Source organism: Magnolia sinica, chromosome 2, assembly GCF_029962835.1.
Source record: "Magnolia sinica isolate HGM2019 chromosome 2, MsV1, whole genome shotgun sequence".
Classification (NCBI taxonomy): Eukaryota; Viridiplantae; Streptophyta; class Magnoliopsida; order Magnoliales; family Magnoliaceae; genus Magnolia; species Magnolia sinica.
In genome coordinates this window covers 17,002,132-17,009,316 of record NC_080574.1, presented here as the reverse complement: position 1 = coordinate 17,009,316, position 7,185 = coordinate 17,002,132, and positions in this window count along the sequence as shown.

The window sequence follows — 7,185 nt, the reverse complement described above, 5'->3', positions numbered from 1 at the left end:
GCCACAAAAGTGTTAGATCAAGCTCATATTTTGCGTTTTCCCTTCGTCAATGTCTGGATAATCTTATCAACAGGTTGGATGGCAAATAAACCTTACAGTGGACTTTAGGAAGCTTTTAATGATAGGCATTTAATCACCACTGTTTCCTGTTGTGTGGTCCACCTGAAATTTTTATCTGCTACATTTCTAGACTCATTCTCTAAAATGAGCTAAAAAAATTGGATGGACGGCATGGATAAAACATTTACGTCATGGTGTGGCCTACAGTCCTGACCAGTACCCAGATCTGGGTAGTGGAAGGGTCACCACCGAATCCGAGCTCTGGGTCCCACTTTTCATAATTGAAAATCCGAGTACGTACGAGTCCTTCTGTTTTCTACCTTATTTCTTTCGTTTACTTTGTGCATGTCGCTTTGTTAGACGTCTGCACTTGGAATTCTTCTTCTTGTCGCTCGCCCTTGCTACTACTCAGATTAACAGTAATTATCTGATACTCGACCCAAGGATATGTACATCTACTCGGGTTTTAAGATTGCATAAGAGAGACAGGTCGTTCTGTGATCGAGACCATTTGTCTGTTTGGGCCCACCATGATGGACATACCCCTGACCTTTCAATTTCTGGCCGACAAATAGACGCTTAATTAGGAAGAGCTACAGGAAATCAACGGTTAAGATTCAAATGGTCCAAGTTAGTGACTAGGATCTTCCAACCTGGCAGTCTCTTAACTTGTCCTCCATGAACTCGCGCTAGGACCCCAGTGTACCAGGGCTTCGGTGGAACCCTGACTGTGGGCCCACCGTAATGTATGTACCTTACATCCACTCTGCCCATTCGTTTTGAAAACTAATTTTCGGGCTTGATACCGAAAATAAAGTAGATCTAAATCTTCGGTGGACCACACTAAAGTAAACAGTAGTGATTGAATACCCACCATTGAAAAATTCTTAGAGCCCACCAGAATATTTTTTTGCCATCCAACTTGTTGATAAGGTCACAAAGACTTGAATGAAGGGACCACACAAATATCATCTTGATCCAATGCTTTTTGCGGCCGACAAGAAGTTTTTTAAAACTCAAACACCACTGCTTTCTCTAGGGTGCTCTACCTGAGATGTGGATCTGTTTTATTTTTGTTATCATCCCTAAAATGAGCTGTCAAAACGAATGGACAGCGTGGACGTTAAAGAACACACATCACAGTGGGCCTCACGGTCAGAGATCCACCGACCTCGGTAAGCCGTGCCTTATGTACTAAGGCCACGTAAGCTTTCAAGTAGACAGATAATTTTAAAGTGGTGATATTTTCTTTTTAAATATGTACCAAGCAGATTATGTGGAAGTGCAACTTGGGTCAGGCTCGACGTGAACTGGACTGACCAACACTAAAACTTTAGTCGGGTTGAGTTGAGTTCAACTTGAGCTTGGGTTGAAACTATCCACCTGAGCCTAGGTTAAGTTGGGCTCGGGCTAAGATCTTGGGAAACCCATTGCAACCCAAACACGTACGGCTGTATATTACGTAGATATATGGTGTACATTATCATGCTTAATGTATGCACAATATCGCCCCAACATGACCCAAATATGCCATTTTAAGAAATTGACCAAGTTCAAAGGGCTCTATAACTTAGGCAATTCAATACCCACGTGTGTATGTGACCTACTTTTATCCAACGATATTGAAATCTGAACATTATACCATGAAATTTAGATTTTTTGTTTGCTCTAAATAGAAAGTTCTTTTTTTTTTTTTGCATGTAATTGGTTCACATCATTATTAACATTATCAACACTATTGTATTAATGCAATATTAGATAATGTGGCCTAATTACATTGTAATAAGCAAATTCTGTTTGTAACAAGCAAAGGATACAAATTCCAGGCAAAACAATATCTCATAAAGGATAATTAGGAACCTTCCATTTGTGATTTAGATTGGATTTTCATTTGAAAGGAGAAGCGTCTTTTAGTTAGGCCCATGCTCCACTTGCAAACTTTGCAATTTGCAATAATTATAAGATCCCATCTTTTCCTAAATTGCTTTGTTGATAAGGAACCTACATGAAGACAAGAACTTTTTGGCATGTTTGGATGGCGGTTTTGTGATGTGATGTACTGTAGCTAGACCTAGAAAAGTCCTGTTGGTGCCACCGTGGTTTATGCTTTTTATCCATGTCGTCCTTTTCTTTTCTGAACTCATTTTAGGTCATGAACCTAAAAATGAAATTGGATGATGAATAGATTAGTTTTAAATGGTGGGTGTTCAGTCACTATTGTTTCCAGTAATGTGGTTCACCTGAGATTTTGATCTCATGCTCTAAAATGAACTCATACATCATGGTGGGGCCCACACTACTGTCAAAGATGTACGACTAGTCATTAAATAGATTGCAGGATAAAATAATTCAATCATCTAATTGAGTAGGTCAAAATTATATAAGAAAAATAGACGGTTAAAAGAAATCAAGCAGTCAGAGTACATACATTGTAACTTTACTTTTTGCACATGAGAAAGTGCACCCTAACCATAGTACGTAAATTCAGATGGTTTGAATTTGAAATGCATTGAAATTTAAATACATTGAAACTTAGAGATTGGAGGACAGAGCCCACCATACATCAAAACTTAGAGATTGGATTGCAGTGATAAGTTTATTAAGGTGGATCAAACCACTGGAAACTGTGGTGATTAACCATTAAAAGCTTACTGTAGTCCATAAAAGTTTTTGGATAAATCTAATCCTTGAATTTTTCCCATCATCCAGACACGTTTGACCTTATCAACAGGTTGGATGGCAAATAAACATTATGATGGGTCCTAGGAAGTTTTTAATGGTGGCCATTCAATTATCACTGTTTCCTGTGGTGTGGTCCACTTGAGATTTATATCTTCTTAACTTTCTAAACCACATCCGAAAAACGGATAGACGGTGTGGATATATAATACATTCATCAGATTCATCATGGTGGGTCCCATTGTCAGGATACCACCCACTAACGTGTTACCCGGGCAACCCCTAATCCCGCTCCCTGATTTTTTACTTTTCAGGGCATGAATCGACTATAAAGGCGCCCTTTTATCTGTGAGCACAGATGGATAAGCCCATGCCACGTGTGAGTACAGAGTTGGTCGGGATATCATTACATAAAAAGGGGCGGGCTTCGGTGAATCCCTGACTGTGAGGCCCACCGTGATGTACGTGTCTTATGTCCACGCCGTCCATCGTTTCCCCAGCTCAGTTTCGGCCATGAACTCAAATATGCAGTAGATCCAGATCTTAGGGGGCGACACCACAGGAAACAGAGGTGATTGGCCATTAAAAACTTTTTGTGGGCCATGAAAGTTTTTTTTTTTTAATTTTTATTATCTAGCTGATATTTGTGTGATCCCTTTATTCAGGTCTCTGTGGTTTTATAAACAGGTTGGATGGCAAATAAACATTCCAGTGGATTCTAAATTTTTTTAATGGTGTGCGTTCATTCAACACTGTTTCCTGTGGTGCGGTCACCCTGAGATTTCGATCTGCTGTATTTTTGAGCTCTTTCTCTAAAATTATCTGGAAAAACAGATGGACGGAGTTGATATAAAGCACATACATCACGGTGGGCGCCATAGTCAGGGATCCACCGAAGCGGCGCACAATAAAAAGGAGGAGACATGGTCCTTGATACACGGGCAGACGGGTACAAGAGCCTGAGAAGTCAAAAGGATACAAAAGGGACCGTGACAGGTAGCGAGACTAAAAGTGGGGCCCAGTACTAAGAACGATAAGATATTTGGTACACTCGCTTATTATCCTATCTTTGATGAGTACCCTTTTCATGAATGGTGGAAGTTCATTCAATAGCAACACAAACGGACGCGAATTTCCTACAACAATGGTAGCCTGGTAGGAGGCCCATGCCACAAAAAGCTGTGTGGCCCACCATAATGTGTGTGAAATCTACTCAAGTGGGCCACCCTGCAGGGAGTGGTGGAGATGGGGACGCCCATGATGGAAACCTTTGAGGATCCAATCTGATATTTATATGCCATCCAACCTGTCCACCAGCTTAGTCTCACTAGGGTGAAGGGAAAACCAAATATCAACCTGCTCCAAAACTTCAGTGGGCATCCTCATCCACACTTTCCGTGGACCCCATTTTTGCACCTCTTCATGATGGACTGATTGGATGTCAGACATATCAGGTGGGCCACAAGTTTTTGGATACCATTGTGGTTGGAGCATGTCCGAAAAACATGACCTTTCAATTTGTGGCCACGAAGTAAACGGTTCAGATGAGATATATAGCAACAGTCAACATTCAACTGAGACAAAGCAATATGGTGGTCTAGCATCTTCCATTCTGGGAAATTTTTGGGTCGTGGTACATGAACGGTGTGAAGGCATTGGTTTACCACCAACGCCGATTTATATGGAAGACAAGATATTGATTGTCCAACACCATTTTTAAATAAAGGTATTGGTTTACCACCAACGTTGATTTATATAGAAGACAAGATATTGATGGTCCAGTTTTTTAAATGGTGGCAACTCATCGTAATACATGTGATATGCAATTATGTCAATCCAGACTGTCCAAATTGCAGTGTCCATCGTGGATGGAGCATTAGCCGAAAGCCACAGTGAACCAATCCTAACTACCCAATTGGTGGTGTGAAACAATCCCAACCATCCAATTGGTGGCCGCCAAATCATGTTTAAAATAAAAGTCTACGGTTCAAATTCAGCAAACAGGATTAGATGTTTCGTACGTTCCTATCAAAGTGACTTCTGACGCATGCTCCGTTCAGTGGGGCCCACGAATTGGACATTTCGGATTGCCGAATGTATGCGATGGTGTTTGTGGATGCCTCACCACCATTTAAGATGGCAGTGAATCCACAATACAGTGTAACCCAATCCGTGATAGGGGCCCACTGATTTTTCAGCCAATAGTGAATGGCCCAATATTATACGCGACTTCTATATTTTATTCTTCTTCTTCTTCTTCTTTTATCCAGTATAACTGTTGGTGCAACGCAGTATTGTGCGGCTTTTTGTATAGGAGCTTTGGACGGTCTGATCATCGATCTGGACCATCCATCTTTTATATGTCAACTTAGATTGTCCAAGGCCCAGAAGCTGTTCTAACCGGACAACCTTAACCATCAGATCGATCATCTCTGGCTGTTAACACGAGAATGGACATGGATACGTGTACTTGGTTGGCAGAACCATTTTAGTGGTCAGCCCTGATGAACGAATAAGATCTCTCCCACATATACCACTTGGATAATACCTATAACCACGGTTATGCATTTTATTTATTTATTTATTTTTTGGAAGATGGACCCTCTTTTATGTTTTGTAGTTAAAAGCAATTGCTGGGAGATCTTTGCTGAAAATATGCTTTTAGGAAAATATATTTTATTTATTTATTTATTCTTTTTGTAAATTTTTCTGATTGAAATACCTTGTTTTTTTTTTTTTTCATGGCAAAGTAATTAGAAGAGTATATATTAGTCATTTCCGAATTAATTGTCAAACGAAGGACAAGCAGCAGAAATTTCATATCAGATATTGACGAATCAAAGCTAACGTGTCTTGTCACCAAGATAAATCATAAAATGATTAAAATTAACTTAGATTTGGGGGAAAAAAACAAATAAAGGAAATTGATAGTCATGCCCACCGTTTTGATAGATACACCCTTTCCTGTCTATTTTGGTAATACACTATAAATTATATCAAAAGTGGAAGAAAAATACACTAGAAACTGCAAAAAAAAAAAAAAAAAAAAAAAAAGGAAAAAGAAAGGAAAAAAGAAAAAAGAAAAAGAATATCCATGAAAAGAGGCGGTGGTAGAAGAGTCGCACCAAACGAGAAATGATCAGATACAACCTTTTCATTACCCGTGAACGTGTCATTTATTTATAACAATTGAACCGTGGAAAAGGTGGGCCACATCATAAAGATCACTTGGGACGAAAACCAGGATGTTCCATTCATCAGGCAGGTACACCGTCGATCTCGGTGTATGTAAGTGACCCACAAGATGAGTAGATTGTTCCAATTTCTATTCATGGTATGGCCTGCCATTTCACAACTTGGATGTTCCACTGAATCAACACATAAGTGGAAAATAAAAACACTGTATGCTAATTTAACATACATCGTTTGTATATGATCATTTTCCTCCCAAACTAAAAGTGATGTAGTTGTACAAGATATTTTTAAAGCACCCTTGGTGCAAGGGGTGATCCCTACCACACAGACAGCAAGCTTGATTGGGTTGATCTGGTGAGGCCATCACATAGATGGGCCATAGCCAAAAACCACAGCCATCAAACAATCCCAACCTTCTAAATATGCATATCACAATATGGACATTGTCACAGTAGGATGTATCATCAGCCCATTCACACACAAACACCTTAATACAGCAATACATCTTTGATGCAAACTAGGAATAAAATACATTTTATTTGAATAGTCCATTATTTATTATTTTCAAGGTCATTTTCTCCCTAATTTTATAGCCCTTGAAACATAGCATACATTAAATTAATTAAGGGCAACTCCTTTTTTTCGAGAGAGATTTCTGCCTACATTAAGGGCAATGATCCTAATATACATGTTAGAGGAAGGTTTCATTATCTCTTTTTCTCATGTTTCCTTCATTTTCTGAATTGAGAGAGACAAGATAAAAAATCTGAATGAAGTGTTATTGATAGGATCCAAGAACAAAATAAATAATAAAAATATAAAATAAAATCCTAGCTGGATAGGGATTAGCTTAGATTGGGTAATATTTTGTATTTGTTGCTATCTTAGATGCAAATCCAAAATTCTAGATAGATCCTATCTTTGGCATATTCAAATCTTAGATGAGTCCTAGGTTTTTCTATAAATTCAGTTGTTATCAAATAATAAAGCAGATATTAATTCCCACACACTATTAAGTGTCTGGTGCACTGGTAAGCCCCCTTGAAGATGCCCCCAATCTGGAGCAAGGACCATATCAATCGCCAACCGCCATACCTCTAAATGGCCCTAATTAGCGTTGAGTTTATTTTATATCCCTTGTCATGTCCTTTTACAAACCAGAGCTCAAGACTGGAAATGCTCGCAGGGGTACAGCTGCTCACATTATATAGAGTAGAGATAATTGGAACCTTGGACAATCCTGACCACCTG